Source organism: Rhincodon typus, chromosome 23, assembly GCF_021869965.1.
Source record: "Rhincodon typus isolate 14 chromosome 23, sRhiTyp1.1, whole genome shotgun sequence".
Lineage (NCBI taxonomy): Eukaryota > Metazoa > Chordata > Chondrichthyes > Orectolobiformes > Rhincodontidae > Rhincodon > Rhincodon typus.
Window position 1 is genome coordinate 16,369,433 of NC_063354.1, and position 23,899 is coordinate 16,393,331.

Sequence of the window (23,899 nt, forward strand, 5' to 3'; positions counted from 1 at the left end):
GCTGTACCTTTAAGGCCTTGTTTCCCTTGTTAGTAGTCGTCATACCACGGCACACTTTCAATCACACAAACCTATGGGAAGAGGAAAAAAAGAACGGAATTATTTTTGGTGTAATTTTGTGTGCGAAGAGCAAATTTTAGGCACCTTGCATCCAGAAGCAGCTTCCATTTGGTGCTGTCCAGGAGAATGACGATGATAGACTTAATGTTCTTCATTAAATAAGCTAAAGACCAGATTCCTGACTGCTAGTCAGTGCTGAGCAGTACAGGTTTTACAGGTGACCTGAAATGAGGTCAAAACTGGAGTTGGCTGTGATGCACCATATGCATGAAGAAGCTTCTAATACTCATGAACACTATGTTTGGAGAAGGTACTGCAGAACAACCTACAACCCCAGTGAATAGTAAAGGCTTCAAAAGTAAAACAAAAAAAGGGCGAGAAGAAAATTGTTGATTCTTTGCCATCAATACTGGAAAAATAAACCTAAAAACAGTGGAACCTGCATGTAATATTTTTAATTATTCTTACATTAGAAAAATTTTCATATCATATGCAGTCATTCTACAAGCTGTGAAGGAACGGAGGAGGCTATATATTGATATTGCCCCACTCCTGTATAAAGCAGCAAGTCTTCAGAATTTTTCCAATATCATGAGGGAAAACATTACTTCCCTCGACTACAAGAGCACTTGAGGACAGACACTGTCCTATCCATAGAGAAATAACACAAGCATGCAGTAGATAAAATGGCATAAAGCATTCACGGAGAGAGAAAACAAAATCTACCCTGGAGAATATTAAACAATAGCAGTGACCAAGGATCCTGGATGAGTGACTACTGAATTTGCTATTTAGCAGAATCATAGTAGCAGGAACTTCCTATAAATGTAAACCTCACTGCAACCCTTACACCAAATGCTGTTCATATGCTAATTATAAATGAAATTCATGATGAGTCAGCAGGTCTGAATAAAATTTGAAGAAGCAGACTACACCCAAGCCACCACCATGACCATTAAACCACTATTCTGCCTTCTCAAAGAAAAACTAAGTTTCCCAAACTTATCTTCCAGCAACCATTTCAGCTATGTTTAGATTTCTTTATATCTGAAATCTGTGAAATTTCTGAATCCCAAAATGCTGGATGTTAAAAAGTGAATGAAGAAAGACAGTAACATGTGAAATAACTGTTGAGTTCTGCACAGAAAGTGATGAATTGAGTCATCTCCAAGATGAAGTAATCTATTAATAATGTTAAAAACTTTTTCAGCCCTCTCTCTCCCACCCCTCCTCCAGTGGCTGGGGTTTACATTTCCCCTCTAATGCAATGGGCAATGCTAGGAGCAGGTGAAAGAAAAGTATTTGAAACTCCCAGTTGTTATTGATCTGATCTCAATAGGGCACATGAAATGTGCAAAAACACAAGTTTCTGGAAAAGTTCAGCAGATCTGGCACCATTTCTGAAGAGAAATCAGAATTAATGTTTCAGGTCTGGTGACCCCTCCTCAGTGCCAATGGGAGCTAGGAAAATGTCAGTTTACATGTGGAAGATAGGAGGTTAAGGAGTAAATGATAGGTGGGGATAAAGCCCAAAAGAGAGAGAGCAACAGTTGGACAAAGGAGTTGATAACGATCTGTCTAGGAGGGTGAATAGCTATTAATGGGGACTGCTAGTGACTAACAATAGGTAGTGTGTAATAGCAGGCTGAGAGACAACAAGACCTGTCAGGTGGGACAGGGGGCCCTGAAATTATTGAACTCGATATGGAGTCTGGAGAGCTGCAGGGTCCCCAAGCAGAAAAATGAGATGCTGTTCTTCCAGCTTGCGCAGAGCTTCGCTGGAACACTGCAGCAAGCCTGAGACAGAGATGTTGGCCAGGGAACAGGGTGGTGTGTTAAAACGGCAGGCAACAGGTAGCTCAGATAACAAGGTGTAGAGCTGGACGAACACAGCAGGCCAAGCAGCATCAGAGGAGCAGGAAAGCTGACGTTTCGTGTCTAGACCCTTCTTCAGAAATCTCAGATTCTCCAGCATCAGCAGTTTCTACTAGCTCTGAAACAGGTAGCTTAGGGTCTTTTTTGTGGACAGAACATAGATATTCTGCGAAGCGGTCATCCAATCTATGCTTAATTTCCCAAATGTAGAGGAGACTACACATTACGAACCCGCAAGAGACCCTGAGCTTCGAGTCGTCAGCCACTTCAACACACCACCCTGCCCCCTGGCCAACATCCGTCTCTGGCTTGCTGCAGTGTTCCAGCGAAGCTCACTGCAAGTTGTTAGAACAACACTTCATTTTCCGCTTGGGGACCCTACAGCCCTCCAGACTCAATATCGAATTCAATTATTTTAGGGCCCTCAACTCTCCCAAGTCCTAGACCCTGTCCCACACACCAGGCCTGGTTATCACAGCCCGCCATTACACACAACCTTATCGTTTGTCACTAACAGTTTCCATTAACAGCTATTCACCTTCCTAGGCAGATTGTTATCCACTCCTTGGTCTGTCCAGCTGTTCTTCTCTCTCTGGACTCTATCCTTACCTATCATTTACTCCTTATCCCCTTTCCCCATACTATCTTCTGCATATAAACGGACATTCTCCTAGCTACCATCAGTTCTGAGGAAGCGTCACCGGACCTGAAACATTAACTCTGAAGAAAAATCAGAGATGCTGTCAGCCCTGTTGAGCTTTTCCAGCAACTCCTGTTTTTGTAAAAACCGAAAGAACCGCAGTTCGTTCAGTTTTTAATTACAATGAAATGTGCATGATGTTGTGACATCAAGTGAAGACAGCCTCTGCAACATTTAGCCTGCTAACTGGCTCCTGTATTCTGGGTTCATAATGAACCAACGGCCGTTTAGGCAGGAAGCGGATTTCCTGCGGACACTACCCCGATCCCCTTCAGTCGGGATCAGTCGTATTGTAGAGACAGGAACAAAATGTTTGCTTTGGTGCCAAGTATTTCACATCCCGTTTGATCCATTCACCTGCTCCTTGTCTCGTCCATCTCCGTTGGCTCCCCCCCCACCAACCTGCAACTGTGCACATTTATAGAATCATATAATGCACCTTTCATACCGAGACAGCTGTTCTCCCACCTCCCAGTGTCAGCTCAGAATGGTCAGCTATCAAGACCAGCAGAGGAGCCAGTGCAATTTCCACTTAGTCCACTAGGTTAGTCTGTATGAAGCAGAAGAGCTCTGGACTCATGTCCTGAACTGTAGATTCACTAAGATGTGGTGGCAGTTGCTGGAATCTTCGTTTTCCATCAGTCGACTCTTTGATTCTCTGCTGTTCTTCCATTCAGGAGTTTAAGAGTACAATTTTTTATTGCCCATTTCTTATTATGCTGAACAAGCTCATTTCTTGCCCCAGATAACTGAATAAACGGACACCAAAAGAAAAAACAATATTATATGGTGAATAAACCAAACTGTTTTTTTCGTTGCATTTTCCCTCCCTGCTCCTGTGGTCTCCTCTGGCCTCACAATTTCCAGAGTTTGAAACCACTGCTCTTCCAATTCTAGCCACGTGAGCATCCCCAGATTTTAATTACTTAAAAACCATGAAAAAAAGAAAGAGAGTGTATAAAAGTGTTTTGTTGGTTTTTCCTAATCTGGAGAAGCCCAAACAATCCTCACTTTCTTCTGCTATATGCTTGCACTGTTTAAATTTCAAAGACAGAGGTTTGGCAAAGAATGTTTTTTTAAAAAAGGGCTGCTGCATCATGGGATGATAAATTAGTACAAGATTATTTAGTCTAAGGAACTTCAAGAATGCAAAATCTAAAAAAGGGAGCATTTTAAATGTTGTACCTTGCCCCTTGAGGTTCCATTGTATGGATTCCTGAAACTGAACACAAAGCTTTGTTGCCCAGACTTAACCAAATGGGAACAACACACAAGTAAATTACAATCCATTGTGCTTTAACTTTACAAAGTTATTCTTTTTGCATTATCTTCAACTGCTACTACCACCAGTGACAGTGTTATAAATGGCAGAATTTCAATTTAAATATTATACAGCTCAAAAACATTCCAAATTTGGAAGGAGAAGATCTTAAATTATAGTGTTTCATGCTTTACTAAGATTCATGCACAAACGTGATATGGTTGTATTATTAAAATATTATTACCAATTTAGTCTCACAGAGTAAAGAGATTATATGAAGTCACATTTCATTGGTAATTTAACACCTTTTCAGATTTGATACCAATTCAGACTGCACTTTCCTGTTTTGTCACTATTAACCATCAAAATGATACAGCACAGGGGGCCATGTGACCCATCTTGTCCATGCTGATCCAAAGACACCGAGCTGCCCTTTCCAATCCCATCTTCCTGCACAAGGCCTACATTCCTGCAGCTTACAGCACTTAAAAAGGTGCAGATCCAGGTACTCTTAAAAAAAAAGAAAAAGAAAGAGTTTGGGTCTCTGCCTCATCCACCAACTCAGGCAGCAAAGTCCAGACACTTACCACCCTCCGTACGTAAAATCATTTTTTCCCTCACATCCACCTAATCTTTTTGTCACTTAGCTTGGATCTATGACCCCTGGTTATTGAACTCTATGCCAAGAGAAACAGGTTCCTCCTGTCTACACTATCTCTACCCCTCACAATTTTGCATACCTCAATCATGTTACCCCTCAGTCTTCTCTATTCCAAGGAAAACAAATCCAAACTCTCTTTGGAGCCACAATTCTCCAGCCCTGGCAACATTCTAGTAAGTCTTCTCTGCACTCCCACCACAGCAATGCAACGTGTAACGTGGTGACCAGAAGTCCACACAACACTCCAGTTGTGGCCTCACCAGTGTCTTATATAGTTTCATCATTTACATCCCCACTTTTGTATTCTACACCTCTGCCAATGAAGGAGCGCATTCCAAATGCCTTCTTTGCAATCTTATCTACTTGTACTGCTACCTTTTAGGGACCATACACTTGCAGGTCAAGATCTCTCGTTTCATTTACCCCTCAGTACATTCCTGTTTATTGTGTATTCCTTTTGCTGTTTGACCTTCTGAAATGCATTATCCCACACTTATCAGAATTGAACTCATCTGCCACTTTCCTGCCACTCCACCAACCCATCTGTATCATTTTGGAGCTTGCAGTTATCCTCTACTCAGCCAATTTTTGTGACATCTGCAAACTTCCTCAATTGCGCTCTGGATGCTTACAATCTTTGCATAGCATAAAAGGGATAATTTCTTGCAAGGCACAGCTGAGAAGCAAAGAAGGTTCATACACTACTGCAGAACTTCGGGGAAGCAAAACTATGCAGTACTGCGAACAGCTCTGGTCTCCATGTTCATATAAATACAGCAGGACAGAGATGCTGGAGCAAAAACAAAAATGATTTATTATAATGATACCAGAACCAAGAGATTATACCCATCAGGCTACATAAAGATGGAGCTTTCTTTCCCTAAAGAAGAAAATTGCTGGGAATGCCCTGAAAGAGTCATCAAAAGTGATACCAGGGTTTAACGGTGGTAGATGTAGATGAGATACTTCTATTTGCAGGCAAGAACAAAACTAGAGGGCCACAAATGCAAAATAGATAGTCACTAATAAGTCTAATCAGTAACTTGGAGAAAACTGTACCCAGAGTGGCAAGTATTGGTACACATTATTTGAGGTGATGCATTGGCAGGGAAGCTAGATAAGCAGGAGACATGGAGTAGAAGGATATGTTGATAGGGTCAGATGAAAAAGGGTGGGGAAGGGGCTCACATGGAGGAGAAACACTGGCACAGACCGGAATGGTCTGTTTCTGCACTATCAACACTCCAACTGGAGCGTCCCCATTGCCAGGAACAAGTGAATGTTTCTGAACCCAATGTCCAATCTTAAATGTTGATGAGTGTAAAATGGCAGTAAAAACTGCTCCATTTTCAGCCACAGGTTTCTGCTTACTGTGCAGCGCAAAAAATGTTATTCTGGTTATCCCTTCCTCTACTTGAAGGAAACTTTTTTTTCTGTCAGTCATTTCCTCTTAACACTTCACTTCCTCCCTCAGCAGTGAATGCTGATGGGTGACCTATTCACAGGTATATGCCAGAGTTTGCTTTTTAAAAATTAACACAAGGTATTCAGTGATAACAAGCCCACCTCATGACAGGGAAAGAAGAAAATCACAAGGCTTTTCCAGAATTAAAATGGGGAAGACTCATTAAGAACTGCCATGAGTTTTTTTGACATTGATGTTAATCTTGGAATCTTATAACATACAATGCTACAACAGTTCAGGAAAATCATCTCTCTCCTTGAAAGAAACAAATGAAGCAATTTCAGCTCTGGAGAAGAACATTTTGACACTTTTTGTAGCCTGCAATGGTGTCCATACCAAGGCTTGCGATCTATTGCATGCAAAGTCTAAATTTCCAAAGACAACATGAGGGACTATCTAAATACTGCTCAAATGGTATGAGAGTTTGATTTAACCACCCTTTCAGGCAGTGAGTTCCAGACTTCCACCAGAGCGAAAAAATTCTCTTCAATTCTTCTGTTAGCCTTACATCTCTTACAGTACATCTGTGGCCTCCGCTTACTGACCTCTCTACTAATGAAAAGCATCTTCCTATCCAGCATATGACCTTCAATCTCAAACTTTTATCAAAGTTCCCTCTCTAACTTATGCTACTCTAAGGAAAACAACCTCTGCCTAACCAATCCTTTATAGCTCAGCCCAGGCAGCATCTTGGTAAATCACCTCTGCACCCTCTCTAGTGCAATCACATCATTCCTATAAATGTGGTGATCAGAACTGAAACAGGAATGGCTACTGCATAAATATATCTCAACTTGGATCTGATCTCGTACAGTTGAGTGAGCTGCAGATATTTTCCACTCAACTTCTTCAAACACATTCTTACACATCTCTGGAGCAAGTGGGAGTTGAACCCAGACACCACCTAGCTCAGGGGTAAAGACACTACCACTGCAAGCGAAGGCACTGCATTTGGTACAGTCCACTTGGCCTGCAACAAGGTGTTCAATAAGATCCCACATGGGAAACTGATTTGAAATGAAGAGCCCATGGGACCCATAAATCCAAGGCTAACTGGATCAAAAATTGACATTGGCAGATAGCAGAGGACCATGTCAAAGGGTGCTTTTCTGACTGAAGCCTGTTTCACAGGCATCAATGTTGGAGCTCGGGTAAGTTCATTCAAGGATGATGCAAAAATTGGAGATGCCAAATAGTGAGGAAGATAACAACTTCTTCCACTAGCCAGAAGATACAGAAGCCTGAACACACGCATGAGCAGTTTCAGCAACAGCTTCTTTCTGGCCATTATCAGACTGTTGAACGGACTCTAGCCTCAAATAAGTCTTTTTGATCTGTACATCCTTTGCTTGCTATGATCTGCCTGTACCGCTCGTAAACAAAGCTTTTCACTGTATTTTGGTACACATGACAATAAAATCAAAGCAGGATTTGGAGGGGCTGATCAGTGGCAAATGGAATTCAATCCAGATAAAGTGCAAGGTGATGCACATGGGCAGGACAAATAAAGCAAGGGAATACATAATGAACAGTAGGACCCTGGGTAGGACCGAGGATCAGAGGGACCTTGGTGTGCATGTCTGCTACTCCTTTTAAAGGTAGGTAACCACTTTATCTACCTGTCACGTTAAGGCAGCATATGGAGTATTTGCCTCAATTAGCCAAGGCACAGAGATTAAGAGCAGGGAAATTATGTTTGAACTGTAGAAAACATTGATTAAGTCATAGCTAACTATCATATGCAGTTCTAGAATCCGGGAGGGATGCAATTTTACTTGCTATGGTGCAGAGGATATTTATCAGGACATTGCCTGGGCTGGAGATTTTTGTTTTAACTTTTGAAGAGAGAGAGAGTGGATAAGCTGGGGTTATTTTCCTTGCTCCAGAGGTGATGGGGACAGGTCATCAGTGAGATGCATAAAATTATAAAAAAGGGGCACAGCTAGGATAGACAGGAAAGAACTTTTCCCCTTGGTGCAGGGATCAATGATCAGGTGATTTAAGGTAAAAGGGCAGATAGTTTAGAGGGGATGCGAGAAAAAAAGTTTTCACCTAGAGGGTGGTGGGAATCTTGAGCTCACTGTAAGGGCAGTAGAAGCAGAAACATTCGTATGCCAAGACATATAGGGCTATGGGGCAAGTGCTGCAAAATGGGATTAGAATAGGAAGGTGCTCGTTTTTGACCGGTGTGGACTCAATTTGTCAAAAGGGCTTTTTTTCTGTGTGGTACACCTCTATGAAAATGACTACAATTGGGCTAGAGACTGGAAGAATTGATCCTACTTAAGGGGATGGTCTTCCCACACAAATATAGAGACAAAAGTTCCAACTGGAACTCCATCAACAAACATTGAACTGGACCCAAATATACAAACCATTGAAGAACAAAACAGGAAGTAATACCAACAACCCCAGTAAACCAAGGCATACAAATAACAAGCGGGACAGAAGACCAACACTTCACCAGAGGCGCACTGACGAGGTTACCGAGCAGGGTGACAAAACATCTGCAACCAAACCCACCGGCTCGGCGAGCAAGTCTACAACCTCATCCACAACCCGAGCTGCAAATCTTCTCAAAAACTTTAGACAAATGCAAGCAGACTAATTATCTTGTGACATAGATTCAAATCCATCCCCCACTACAGTTGGTGGAATCTAAATTCAGTTTGCAAAATCTGAAAGGGAAAGTTAGTCTCAATAGTGGTGCCATGAAACTATTATCAATCTTCATAATAGCCCATCTCATTTGCTAAAGTCCTATAGGGAAAGAAATCTGCTGTCCTTACCTGGTCTGGCCCACAAGCGGCTCTAGACCCACATCAATGTGGTTGATTCTTAACTGCCCTCTGAAATGGCCTCGCAAATTATTCAGCTCAAGTGCAATTAAGGACGGGCAACAAATGCTGGCCTAGCTAGCAATACTCATATACGGTGAGCAAACAAGAGAGAAAATAAAATCATTTCATATAATAAGTCTTTCTTCTGATTCAAGACCAGCTTGGTCCTGCTATTCAAAGCAGAAAGGAATACTGCAGTTTCCGACGTCTACAGTACATTGCTTGGCCATTGTTTTCAAGTGAGGAACATGCGCTATGTTGTATATTATACTGTGCACTTATGTCAGCCGTTAGAAATATTGCCAAGCAAGCACATAACTGAGTGCTAGCTCAGGCAAGATATCTAAAAGAAAACATTAGGCCAGTTTAAGTTTAGGGCAGTGGGCTTATATCTGTGGTTGAAAGCTGGTCGGTGGTTACCCAGCTTATTTAATACTTGTGACCACAAACAGCATCAATCACTTTCAATCAAGATATCTTCGAAAGCAAACAGAGCTCAGAATAGGCGAATCAGGTTGCCAAGAGATCAACATTCTTGCCCAACTGTTCAGGAAACAAAAATGACAGACGGAAGGGCACATTATAGTTACTTTCTCCAACGATTATCAAATGAGATCAAGCCTTCATTTTCTGAAACAGTCTAGCATCACTGGCACACATACGAGAGATTAGGTCAATCAGATAGTCTCAAAATTAAATGGTGCAAATTTACAGAATGATTAGCCTCTGACTCTTGCCTTTCCCCTGTCCCTTAAGTGCATTGACAGGTCAAATTCCAACAGTATATTCCAACAAGGATAAACTGGTCTTTATTAATTTTAAGGCAAGATCACAGATTGTAATCCAGACTAGAGTATGTTACAGATCCGTGTGAAAACTACATCCTGCCCTGAAATTATTTTCTATACAGCAGCTCTGTTCTATCTAGGCCAAGGAGAATGTAACTGGGACAACTGTTTTCTTTTGATTCATATGTAAGCAGGCAGCCCAGTGTTCCCCACCCTCAATACAATCTTAATCTTCCTCCAATAAGCATAACATCAAGATCCTACATTGCAAAGTTTCAACAATCAATAACTCTACATTGTAGAAACAGTTATCGAAGAAACAAAAAGAAAACAGTTCAAAATATAGGAAATAGCAGACAGAGAAATGAAAAGCTGATCTATTTTTAAATGTGCAACGAAGTCTTAAGATTTTTACAATGATGTTGCTACTTAATTTTGCATAAAAAAAGTGTTGTCCACACCCTAGCCAAACTACACATGCCATTTCACATTCCTGTTCCATTAAGAATTTTTCAATGAACAGCATTAAAGGACAAAATTCCTGATGGAAGCAACCTGATTTATCAAGCATACATGTTTGGCAAGAAGTGGATGAGTGAGAGAGTGTGGAGGGGAGAAGGAGGGAGGAAGAGGAAATAGTAATAGTTTTTCTGCTTGGAAAATTTTAAAAGCTGTCAGGAAGAGTAAAGAGGCTTTACAGGACAGATAGGCAGACAAGCTGATAAACTGCTGTTGGCTAACATGGGAGGTACAACTGGTTTACAACAGCTGGCCCACGATTAGAAATTTACTGCAGAAACAACTTAAATTTGAAAGACAACAAATTGGCACAGTCGCTTTTCAGTACAACAATTAGTACAAATAATTGCTATACAAAGGATCTCACGTTACTTTTGTAACGTACATATGCAAGGAAGTATTTTACTTCCCTAATTCTGAAAATAAAATAAAGATGATAAATTAGAAGAGTTTGATTGGTGCCTTTTTGCTTAAAATTGGCTATTTCAACCAGTTGGATTGGAGTTTCAGCCAAGATAGTAGTTTCCTCTCAGGCTACCACTAACAGACCCAGCAGCTGCCTCCATCACATGGCATTCAAACATATATCCTCACCCGTCCCTGCTCCAAAGGTACAAAGTGAAAATACATTTCTTCCTCCTCAAATAAATATCATTTTGAAATGAAACAATCAATACAGCTGTAAGGGAAGCTGATGTTAGGAACTAGAAAATAACATTCTTCTATAGAAATGCACCCAAGATTTGGATGCAACTTAATTCTTTCATGGTTACAGCTGTTGCTTGGTACTTCCTTAGTGTCTGTAGATTTGTGCTGCAGCTGGAAGTAATGAAATGGTTAAAGTTGTCCATTCTCAGGATGCTTTGGTATAAATTAGCTGACTCTGCTGTTCGTCTTCTGCTGAAAATGCAGGATGCAAGATTCGTGCCTGTTGATTTTTTTTGTGGCCACATGCAACACAGTACACTGACATATTCTTAAAATACGGAGATGGGACACTCGGCTCCATAGGAGTTCCCTCTATGCCCATTCCTGGATATAACAATACAGTATCCCAATTCACTTTTGAATGCCCTTTCCAAATATGAACTGTCTAGCCTGAGGTTCTCCATTAACCATTGCATTTCACAGCTGCGAACGTTTCACCCTCACCTTCTCATCCCATCTCCACTTGGAGACCCCACTTCCCATTACAACCATTCCTCTCCCACCTTAGATATTCCTCGAGGGCACACACTCCACCTCTGCGACCCCATCACAATTCCCGATAATCCTCCTCTTTCTGCTTCCACCCCTCCAGCCCCACACAACTAGGATCCATCCTTGGCTTGTGCAAGTTTCTCATCTATGTGCTGCCCCTCAGCAACATCATTGGAAGTCCATCAGGTTCCACATCCAGGCAGTGATAGCCAACTTTGCCTCACCACAAATTCTCTCATTCCTCCTAGCATTGATAAATCATCAGGCTGTTTATTCAACATCCACAGAACAGTACAGCACAGGAACAGGCCTTCAGCCCATCTTGTCTGTGTCGACCACAAAGCTATTCTAAACTAATCCCACCTCCCTCTCATGGTGCATATGAAGGGTCTAGGCCCAAAACGTCAGCCTTTTTGCTCCTATGATGCTGCTTGGCCTGCTGTGTTCATCCAGCTCTGCACCTTGTTGTCCCTCTATTCTCTGCCTGTTTATGTGTATATTTAAATGCCTCTTAAAAACTTTGCTATTGTATCTGCTTCTAGCACCTCCCCAGACAGCCTGTTCCAGGCACCTACCAGCCTCAGTTTAAAAAAAAAACTTTCCCCCTCACCTTAAACTATGCCCTTACTGTTTGATGTTTCTACTCTACGAAAAAGATTTTGACTATTCACCCTATCCATGCCTCTTATAATTTCATGTTTCTATGAGGTTGCTCCTCAGCCTCTGACACTCTAGCAAAAACAATCCAAGTTTGTCCAACCTCTCCTTACAGCTAGTGTACTCCAAACCAGGCAACATCCTAGTAAACTTTTGTACCTTCTCCAAAGACTCCACATTCTTCCAATAGTGTGGGGACCAGAATTGCATAGTACTCCAAATGTGGCCTGACTAAAGTCATATACAGCTGCAACTTGCCAACTTTTATACTCAATGCCTCAACTGTTGAAGGCAAGTATGCCGTACACCCTCTTTACCATCTTATTGACTGTTACCACTTTCAAGGAGCAATGGACTTGCACCCCAAGAACCCTCTGTATATCAATGCTCCCAAGGGTCCTGCCACGAACTGTGTAATTCTCTTGCATTTGATCCCCGAAAATGAATCACCTCACACTTATCCGGATTAAGTTCCAGCTGCCATTTCTCCACCCAACTTTCCTACAGATCTATACCCACTGCATCCTTTGACAATCTTCCTCACTATCCACAACTCTAATTATTGTCTTGTCTGCAAACTTACTAATTAGACCACTTACATTTTCATCCAAATCATTTATATGTGTGACAGACAGAGGTCCCTGCACTGATCCTTTTGGAACGCCACTGGTCACAGATGTCCAGTGAGAAAAAAACAACACCCCTCCACAACTACTGTCTTTATGACCAAGATCTGACTTATCATAGATCCCATGTGACAATTCTCCTGGACCAGCCTACCATGAGGGACCTTGTCAAATTCTTCAATAAAATCCATATAAACAACATCCACCACCCTACCCTCAATCATCTTCATCTCTCTCTCAAAAAAACCCAATCAAATCTATGAGACAAGACCTCCTTGGCACAAAGTCATGCTGATTATCTCTAATAAGTCCATTCTTTTCTAAAAGTGAGTAAATCCTATTTGGAAGAATCTTTTCCAATGTCTCTACCTCTGATGTAAAGCTTACCGGCCTATAAATTTCCTGACCCTTAAAGGAGCAACATTGGCTATTCTCCAGTCTTCTGAGACCTCACCTTTGGCTAAAGAGGGAACAAAGAACTCTGAAGCACCCAGCAATTTCCTCCCTTGCCTGTCGGTGTCCTGGCATAAATCTCATCAGGCCCTGGGACCTTATCTACTTTAATGCTTTTCAAGACATCCAACACCATTACCTCCGTAAAATCAACATGCCCCTAAACATCAAAATACCCCTTCCTAATCTTATCATCCACACCTTTCTCCTTGGTAAATACTGATGCAAAGTACCTATGAAGATCATCACCCACCTCCACTGACATTAGACACACGTTGCTTGCTTTGTGCTTGAGTGACCCTACCCTTTCCCAAGCTACCCTCTTGCTCCTACTATATGTAAAAGATGCATTGGGACTCTCCTTAATCCTACTTGCCAGGGACATTTCATGGCCCTTTTAGCCCTCCTAATTCCTTGTTTAAGTTCTTTCTTGCTTTTCTTATATTCCTCAAGGGCCTTCTCTGATTTCAGTTTCCTAAACCTTAGCCATGTTTCCTTTTCGATTAATCTTTCAATATTTCTTGTCATCTAAGGTTCCCGAATCTTGCCATCCTTATCTTTCATCCTCGCAGAAACATGCCGACCCTGCACTCTGATCAACAAGCCTTTAAAAGACGCCCACATCAGATGTGGATTTACCCTCAGCCGTCCCCAAACTAATTTCTCCAGTTCCTGCCTAATACCATTAGCCTTCCCCAAATTTATTACATTCACCCGAGGACCAGAATCCTTATCCACAATTATCTTAGCAACTTTGACTTATGATCACTGTTCCCACAATGCTCCCCCACCAAAACAATGATCACCTGGGCAGACCTACTCCCCAATTACAAGGTTAGTACGGCCCTTCCTTAGTTGGGCTATTTACATATTGTTTCAAGAAACCCTCCCGTATGCAAACAAATTCTGCCACAGCTAAATTCTTGGCACCAAGAGTCCAAGTCGGAACTGGGGAAGTTCAAATCAACAACTGTGTTTCTTTCTAAACCATATCCAGTACCGGACAAGAAGAAATTCCCTCTAAAGTCTAAAACCACTATCTTCATGCCCAGTTATTGATCCTATTCCCTGGCCACCAGCTCTATCCTCTTTCGAGGCAATTGCCCAAGACTGAACCAAACTGATCCCAACTTGTTGTATTTGACCCCCCCCCCCGAGATAAGCTATCGAACACACAGCTAAAACAAGTCTACCTATTTCCACCTCCGTAACAGTACCCCACTCCACTCTTGCCCTCGCTCATACACCGTGAAAACCCAAGCCAACTGTTTTATTTTGAAGAAATACTCAGATTTGACAAACTCCTGGCCAGTCTCCATCTTCCACTCAATGGGAATTCCTTCGGCTGGCCAGGTCCTAACTTGATCTGATGCTTAGTCACCAATATTCCAGTGTTTGCTGACCTACATTTGTACCTGGTTAAAATAAAAACATTGCTCAACATTCTTAGTTTTCAAATCCCTCCATTCTTATGTTTCTCCCATCTCATGATCTCTTGTGCTTCTCTAATCTCCTTCACTTGACAATCCATAGTGAACAGATTACCCTTCAGCAAGTTTACTAAGAATTATTTCCTTTTCAAAAGGTTTTGTTCACAATAATATTGCTATACCATAATGAACCAGCTAGAGCTGTATGCATGCCTACAGGCTTATAAGAGATTTGACATCTCCTTAATTAGTAGGGTTGGGATCAAAAAGAACTGATGTAGAAAGATGCAAGTTTCAGGGGAAAAACTTTTCTGCATGTCTTCTACTTAGAAGCACCACAACATAAAGATTTGGTGAAGAAACAATGTTTTACTGTGCATTAGAACCCACAATTGGCTGCCATTCCTCTTCTCTTATGTGACATAAAAGTTCAACAGTAGAATCCTTGACCAGAACAGCAGTTCACCTGCAGGAAAAGACAGCAACACCTGCACCTTAAACTGGGCACAAATCATTGTTCAAGCACAAAAGGTCAAATGGAACAAGATTGCAATGATTGTGTGTGATTTAAAAAAAACAATTCAACACCTACTACAGGCTATGCCAATATAGCATGGTGCAATAAAATAAGACCACAACTAGACATGTTCAGAACTTGGTGCAAAGCTGCCTTCAGTCTGTGAAAATTCACCATGGATCAGACAGGACCCCAGCAAAGTTAATTGCATACTGACTAGGATGCCAATACATCTGTAAAAATAGGACAATGCAAATTTGGGAAGTGGGTCAAGGTACTTCTACTTTTGAAAAATGGGAAAAAAAAAAGCACAGGCAGCTTTAGAATGTGTTTTCGTGGAAGAAAAACAGGTGTATATAATCTGCATGAAAGCTAGGGACTGAAAATATATTCACCTCGGAGGCTGTAACATTAATGTTCGCACAGGTTCCCAACATATTATTAAGTAAATGAATAATATTCCAAATAAATTAGAATAAACTCTCCTGCAACACACTGAATAGGAGAATTAAAAAAGCCATATATGGACATTTTCCCAGTCTACTTGAAACTTGGAAGAGTATTGCACATCAAACTAAAGTGGACACCCAGGATAAAGTCCCGAGATCTCAGATTTGTGAAGTTTGCCATCTTGTGCACAAGCTCAAGAAAAACCTTTGGCTTTATCATTCAAACTTTGGCAAAAGAACCAGAAGAGAGATTTGTTTCTTTTAACTATAAAAGTAGTGAATCAGTGATATCTGGAACGTATCGACTGAAAAGGGTGGTGCAAGCAGAACAGATGTTTTCAAAAGTGAACTGGATAGATCCTAAAGCCAAATTTGCAGAGCAGTAGGTGGGAGGAAAGCAGGTGGGTGGATTAAATGGATAGCTCTTAAAAGAGACCTGTTACCAGGAACAGTGGGCAGAATTGACCATTTACTGTGCTGCAAAACTACACGAACTCACTGTATATTTTTTAAAATTACAAAAGAGAACAGACAGCTGAAACCAAGGATACGTGTAAAGGAGATGCTACCATATATACACACTTTGAAGTTGAGCAAACCTGTTAGCTCTCAGAGCTTCAAAATTAACTGAAAATTTCAGAGGGGTGTATTTAATCACACGAATACTTCAGGATAACAGCCCTATTCTTTAAGGGTCTTGTGTAATGACTGAGTTGTGAAATCATTTGCTGAACTGAAATAAAGTGATCATGATGCCAGGATCACAGCATAGTAACAACTCCTGATCACTGGAGGAGACATTGCGCCAATTGTCAGGAATAGATTGCAACATTATAAAGAATTAAAATGTATTAAGTTTTAAGTCATTGTGAATTTGCTAACTGCTCTTGTAAATAAACTTTATTTTTGAACTTCAAATTGACTATAGGCTACAGAAGCTCACTTCACTTTCTAATGTGGAACAGGTGGGACTTAATCCCAGGTCTCCGGTCTCAGAGGTGAGCACACGACTAATGTGCAACAAGCACTCCCTCGAAGATTGATTTTTAAAATCAATCTGTACAGATTTGTTACGATACACCTTTGGAGCAGTTGGGACTTGAACTGAAGCCTTCTGGCTCAAAGGTAGGAATCCTACCACTGTGCTTGAATAGCCCTTACATTTTAAAATCGCACATTGGACAAACAGCCATTAGTCTTATAACTGGATATCTTTTCTAATCAACCTGGTCAGACATTTTATTACCTTCCTCTGGACTAGGTGGTACTTGAACCCAAGCCTCCTGCCTCAGAGGTAGGGACACTACCAGTGTATCACTAAAGTCCTTACAAAGCTCACTCAAAAAGGCACACAGGTAATGCTAAACATCTGGGTGAAAGGGTCACCTTCAATTACAAGAACAATGAGGCGGGGGGGGGGGGTCTTTCTTCAAACAAGGAGGGCCTGAAACAATCTTCCAGCTGCACAGGACTCCATCAAATTAACTGACATGGGTTAAGAAACTACCTGAAAGCAAGAGAACAGTGTGGATCAGTGTCAAATTACATTTGGAAGAAAACAATTCTCGCAAAATGGGTTTTTAAGAATTTTCAAAACATCAAGACCTCCAAACAGTTGTGTATGGCGCAGCTGCAATTTAAATTGTAGCTCAGTGTCAGAAACAAGAATCCTTTTATTTAAAATCGTGCTTGTGTTTTCAAATAGCATTGCTGTTTTTCACTTCATCTTAACTGTTCAAACCAAACAGCTTCCAGAAACAACTCACCTGTGACAAGAATTTCAACAAATAACTGTACTGGCTTTATTTAGTCTCTCTTAAACCAGATACAATCATAAGTATTTATGGCTAAAATTTCACACAAGCACTCAAAACATCTATTAGAAAGCATGTATGGCCATCAGGTAGTAAAAGGACACAACCATAATTAGCACAGTGTGGACCATTAAAACAATTAAACGACGCAGCATCTTCCCAGGACCCATACATGCAAGCTTTTGTGTATCAGAAGGCATTATCATAAACTCTTTACAGTGTGCAAGCAGGACATTTGGCCTGTCGAGTCCACACCTACCCCCCAAAGCGCATCCCACCAACACCCTATCCTATTCTATTCTACCCCTGTAACCCTACATTTCCCAGGGCCAACCCACCTAACCTGCACAGCTTTGGACTGTGGGAGGAAACCCATGCAGACACAGGGAGAATGTGCAAACTCCACACATACGGTCACCCGAAGGTAGAAACAAACTTGGGTCCCTGGTGCTGAGAGGCAGCAGTGCTAACCACTGAGCCACCATGCCACCTCTTTAGTTTGCCTCAGTTATGGAAGTATTATCATATGAAAAAGGCAAAGTCGCCATAATTGGGGGAGGGGGAGGGGGAGGGGGATAGGTCTGGTGGTGGCACCATAACAGCATTTGCGTTACTTGAACAAAAAAATCAACTCATGGCATTAAGTAATAAATTAAGGATGGGAGTCATATTTGAACACTTTCAAATTGGAATTAAAATATATTTGCAATAATATAGCAACTGTCACGACCTCAGGACTTTACGAAAAATGGAACACTTTGAAATCTAAATCAACCATTTTGACACAAGGAAACATTTCAAGCAGCACAATACCACAACCAGCTAAGGGACAAACAACCAGAGAACCATGTTTCAAATCCAAATATTACCTTCAGCTTTGTACACTGTGAAGTTATGTGTCAGCCTAGATTATGTGTTCTGGACAGGGACTGGAAACCACAATCCATTGACTCATACCCTTGACTTAGCAGTAGCACTTTAGCCCAAAATCATGGGTTTTGAATAAAGAGTAAATGGCACATGCCTTCCAAAAGAAATAAATTTTGAAGGCTGTCACATTACAGAATGTACCTATTTCAACAGAAGGGTATAGCTGTCCAAGGTTCCAACACAAATATGAGAAGTGAAACTGTGTGTGCACTCAGATCAGCTTCAAACACTGATCTGTACAGTATTGGTAACATTGTCACTTCCTGCCTGAGTTATTTATGCACGGAAAATCATCTTGAACAATAATTTGCCATTTAAGATTTGCTCGTCTTCAGCTTCGTAGTGAACACCAGACGGGACAGAATTGCAAAGGAACAGAAGCAGGAAGAGGTCAAATGGCTTCTGCTTCAACATTCAATAAGATCACCACTGATCATCAACCCCGATGTCACTTCTTCACCAGGTAGCACAAATAAACCAGAAAATCATAGCTCCAGTTAAGAAGTGATACAAATGACTTTTTAAAAAAGCCTAAATAACAATTCAATTTTAATTTAGAGTTGCACTGTACCCAGTAATCTAGATATGAATACCAACAATATGCACCACAGGAAACCAGTTTCCTGTACACCTAAAACCACTGCTCTTGCCAGCAATACAGGCGTCCATCCTCAAAACAGAGCAGCCCTTTGCCTGATCTTGCTTCTTCACGAGAGGTTCAATCCACACCAACAGCCTCATTTGAAGGTACCAAATGCCAGTCTAGGTGGTACTCTACAATATTGCATGACCTGTAAAATCTCAAGTCATACCACAGCACATAGCTAAAAAAAATAAGGTTGGGACAGGATGGAGCTACATATTAAGTGTGCTTTGCATATTACAGTGCCTACTGAAACATCTTGGCCCTCCACACAAACACTATCACATTCCAAGCACCATTCATTCTTTTAGTGTGGATTTCAGTTTGTTGCCTGGGGTGGAGAAGGAGATGGTATTTATTTAATCGTGCAACCCTGACGACTCAGCAATTCCATCTCATGAAAACTATCATATTCCCTATTTACTTTTCCTAATAGCGTACAAACATAACCCATTTTCTTCTGTGCTGTACCATCATGAAAGTACAATTGAGATTAAAGTATATTCCCAGCATAAATGCAAGAAAGTACAAGGTGCCCTCATCGCAAAGATTTAAAAATATTTCTCTTCCTTCCTCCCACACAAAGTTTCTGAGAAGGCAAGAAATCTGGCCTCTGTGGTTCTTTATTCAACCACAAGTAAACAAAGGCAATCCAGATGCCTCTCCCTCCCGGTTTAGGAGGAATGTCTTGCCTCTCCATTCCTCCACACCCCCTTCCTCAGCTGAGATAGCACGAGATATATTTTAGCTCTAAGCTATGCAACGCGAACATGGAACACTGCAACATCAAACCTTCAGAAAAACTTAGAAGAGATAATTTCAGGAATAATAGTTTAAAATCTGCTTAACCAGCATTCTCCAGTCATGGGGAGGCGGGAAACACTGCACACCAACTCACTACAAAAACAGTTTCATTTTACTATTTGAAAATCATTTCTCAACCCTGGACTTTCCTCATGGTAAGGTAAATTTGCCACAGTCACAGAGGACCACAGGGTTGCTCTCTCTTTAGAGACAGAGAGGACTGATGGGGAGTTTAACCAGAAGGTCACCGTACCTCAGATGAGGTTGTGAAGATGGCTCCTTCGTGATGATCTTAGCCAGCATGGGAATTGATCCCACTCTGTTGGTGTCACAGACCAGCCAACTTAAAACCTACCACGTCAACAACCGCCCACAGTACAGTAATCACCGAACATGAAGGACAGCACAGAAAGGCCCACTGACTGAAACTCGGCGAGAGTCCACATTTGCACGATCAGTCCCAGAGGAATAAAGAAGAATGGCATCTCTAAAGAGTGGGATGTCTTACTGCACCGCGACAGAAAGCCACAGCCAAGCCTGTCTCTCAGATTACTGCAGCTGAAAGCAAACTGGCAGGCCGAAATAACATTAACAGCACAAGAACAGAGGGCAGAGTGGAAAGCTAGTTCGGGCATAGAATGTCCTTGCCTGATCCAGCAGGTGGTAATTGATAAAAAGGAGGAAGTAACAGGTAGGCTGACTATACTTAAGTGAAGTAGGCATGAAGTCTAATGAGATGCATTCAAGGATACAGAGTGAAATTTGAGTAAAAATTGCAGGGGACACGAACACAACTTCTCAGTCTTCCTTAGATTTGGTGGGGGTACCAGAAGGTTAGACAATAGTAGATATTAGATTCTTGTTCGAAAGCAGTTGCAATAACAGGCCACTCAGTGTAACGCCGCGGCAGGAAACTTCTCAGAAGAATCATTTGAGACAAAATTAATAAGCACATGAACAAATGCAGGTTGATTAACAAATGCCAGCATGCACTTAAGGGAATGTCAAGTTTATCTAACTTGCTGGGATCTTTTTTAAGCAAAAGAGAGAGCATAGGTGAGGTCAATGCCATTAATGCAGTGTATGTGGACTTCTAAAAGGCTTTTGATACGGTGCTACACAGAGCCAAAAAGTATTAGCTCATGGAATAAAAGGGACAGCAGCAACATAGACAGAACTGCCCGAGAGAAAGGAAGCAATTATTGGTTATGGATGTTTTTCAGGCTGGAGGAAGTGTGGAGCAGAGTTTCCATAAAGGGTCGGTGCTGCTCTTCCTGATGTACATTATTAACTTAAACCTAGGTGCACAAGGAACAATTTCAAAGTTTGCAAGTGATATGAAACTTGAGAAAAGTTGTTAACAGTAAGAAGTGGGAGAACGTAGAGGTATTTACAGTCATGGCATGTCTGGCCAGATTAAATAGGGAGAGCGCTGTCCAACTTGTGACGGGATTGAGAACAGAAAAAGAAAATAAGCACAAAAACAATGAGAAAAAGAAAACTTTCATAAAAGGTTGAGGCCTGGAATACAAAGTCTTGGAGAAAGTACAGTATAGGCAGGTTCATTTAAACATTGAAATGGGTGTTAGACTGGTATCTGAAGAGAAACAATGTCAAGAAGGCCGGAGAATTATACCAGATAAACTGCTCATCCAAAGAGCTGGTCCAGACACAATGGGCTGAATGGTCTCCTCCTGTGCTGCCATAAATTTGTTATAGCGGTTATGCAGCAGCTCTCCCTTTCCATTTTCAGTTTTTAATTTTGTGAAATGAATTCCCAAGTTCATGAGAGACCCTTCAGCCTTAAAGTAAAACAGAAAGAAACCATTAGCACTTCAGGCAAAAAAAAAATTCTCATGGTTGAAGCAAGAATGCTACCATCATTAGTATTCACTCTGTATAAAGTGTTACACTAGGACTCAGCATAATCAAAATGCAGGCCAGAAAAAGTGAAAAGCACATTTTTGGGATTCCAGGCACAGCATCTGCATATAAAATCCAGGTAAAATAAATAGTAATGGCAGCTTTTAAAAACAGGAGGATAACAGGAACCAGAAAAAAAAAAAGAGAACTAACTGGCTGTGGAAATTCAGATAATGAATACATGACTTGAGCAGGAAGTAGAAATTTAATTCCCTCTTCACCACCACCAACACCGCTCCCCACCCCTCACAAAAAGCAAGCAGCAAAAGTGAGCATGTGCAGCCCAGCAATAACACATGTAGTTCTATCTGTAGCACAAATGTGCAAAACCTCAGAACAGAAATTGCTATCTGTTGACGTTCAGGAAGGAAGGGCAAAGAGACAGTTATCAGCTGCACACACAAGTTGGGGTAGCATAGCAAGTGTCAGCAGCAACAAGTGTATTTTTTTTTTTAAAAAACTAAACGTTTTCTTACCCTACATACTGTTCATTCTACTTTAAAGATTGCAGTACAAAGACTTCAAGCAAAGCATTTGCAAGCTTGCAAAACAACCTTGATCACGAATGAAAAGCAAATAAAAGTTGAAGATAATGTCCAGAAAGTTCTGATGAAGAGTTACCGGACTCAAAATGTTAACTGCTTTCTCCCCACAGATGCTGCCAGACCTGCCGAGTTTCGCCAGCAATTTTCATTTTTGTTTCAGATCTCTAGCATCCGGAGTCCTTAGCTTTATTCATAAAGGCTGAAGACGTTGGATATCAGAAATAAAAAAAAGCTATTCTAGAACTTCTCTGTAGGCCAGCCATCACCCGCGGAGAGAAAAGATACATTACTGTTTCAAGTATCGTACAGGCTCTCCAATTCTGACAAAACATCTACAGCTCAAATATTAGCAGATCTGTCCTTCTACACAAGCTCATCAATAACCACCTTGTGCTACAGTACACAACAGCTTTCTATTTTCCAGACCCTCCAAAATCATTTTTGATAGAAGCAATAAAATACGTGGACGTAGATTTAAGACAGACAGCTATTTCCAACTATTCCACTAACGCTGCTCAGGATGAGTATACTGTATTTATCACCCAATCCCACCCAACCCCGGCCCCCCAAAAGTCCTATTCAGTGGCCGTATCATGATCTCCCCTTTTCAATTGAAAAAAAAAGGGTGCTACTTGAATAGCTTTAATCCAATTAAAATTGTATAACCATCAACTGGCAAGCATACCTTAGCCAGTCCCATTCCCCCCACCCTTTTCTTCGTAGCCACGCAAACAGCTTTCCTTTCAGATAGTTATCCAGTTCCCTTTTTGAAAAAGTGACGGTTGAATTTGCCACTCTGACATTCTTAAGCAATGCATTCTGATCTTTATCACTTGCTTCCCCTTCCAGCCCCCACCCTGTCACCACAGGTTCTACTGCTAATCATCTTAAAAGTTCTTCAAGGCTTTAGTTTAGTGAAAATTTTGTTCATTAAAGAACAATGCTCAAGTACAGCATATAAAACCTGCAGTCCAGTGTCATGGCTAATTGGACTTAAAATGGTAATGCTGGAGCTGGTCCATCAAGACGCCCAAAATTATCAACACAGAGACCTCAAACACAATTTCAGCATCACCTCATTGTTTCAACTGTTTCCTCATGGCTCTGCTTTTCTGCACAACAACTTATAGCTCTCTTTTCAATCTTTTTGAGAACAACTCCTCATGTCCATAAGAAATAGGGAAAGTAGCAGGCCATTCAATCCCTCAAGCCAGCAGTGCCATTCAACAGGTTCCTCACGTCCACTTTCCTGTCTTTTCCACGTCACCCTTGATTCTGCTACTGATCAATAATCTGTCTTAGTCTCAAAATGTACACAAAAAGACTCTCTCCCCACAACTTTCTATGACATGGAGCTCCAAAGGCTCCCAACCCTCAGAAGAACTCTTCTCTCAGTCTTAAATTGGTGCCTTTAAAGACAACTACACCCTCTGGTCTTCAATTCTCCCATGAGGGGGAATATTCCCTCCACATTTACCCTGTTAAGCCCCTCAGGTCACAAATATCTTTGTTATAATGGAGGCTTTTACATCAAAAAGGTAAGCACCAGCATTCCAGTCTCAAGATTTCATGAACATAACTGAAAATTAATGGTCCACTGAAACATCCTCATTCCTATAGGATTAAAACCAAGGTCCACAATACAGATTTCTATACTAATCTTTTCTTTCTTATGTGGGACCTCAAAAGAGTGGAAATCCATAATTACCTCCTTTTTTTAAGAGGGTAAGTTTTAAAAA

The 23,899-nt window shown here is 41.2% G+C and overlaps 1 non-coding gene across 2 annotated transcripts; it reads right to left on the minus strand.

Moving 5' to 3' along the window:
• On the minus strand, positions 1-22,680 carry LOC109939087. 2 transcript variants are annotated; one of them, XR_007264586.1, is made up of 3 exons: positions 22,237-22,680; positions 21,329-21,494; positions 1-71 (listed from the first exon to the last, which is right to left on the minus strand). It is a non-coding gene; the product is annotated as an uncharacterized LOC109939087 (transcript). The 2 variants fall into 2 exon arrangements; XR_007264587.1 differs by having other exon boundaries at positions 22,548-22,623.
• Between the last annotated feature and the right edge of the window lie 1,219 nt (positions 22,681-23,899).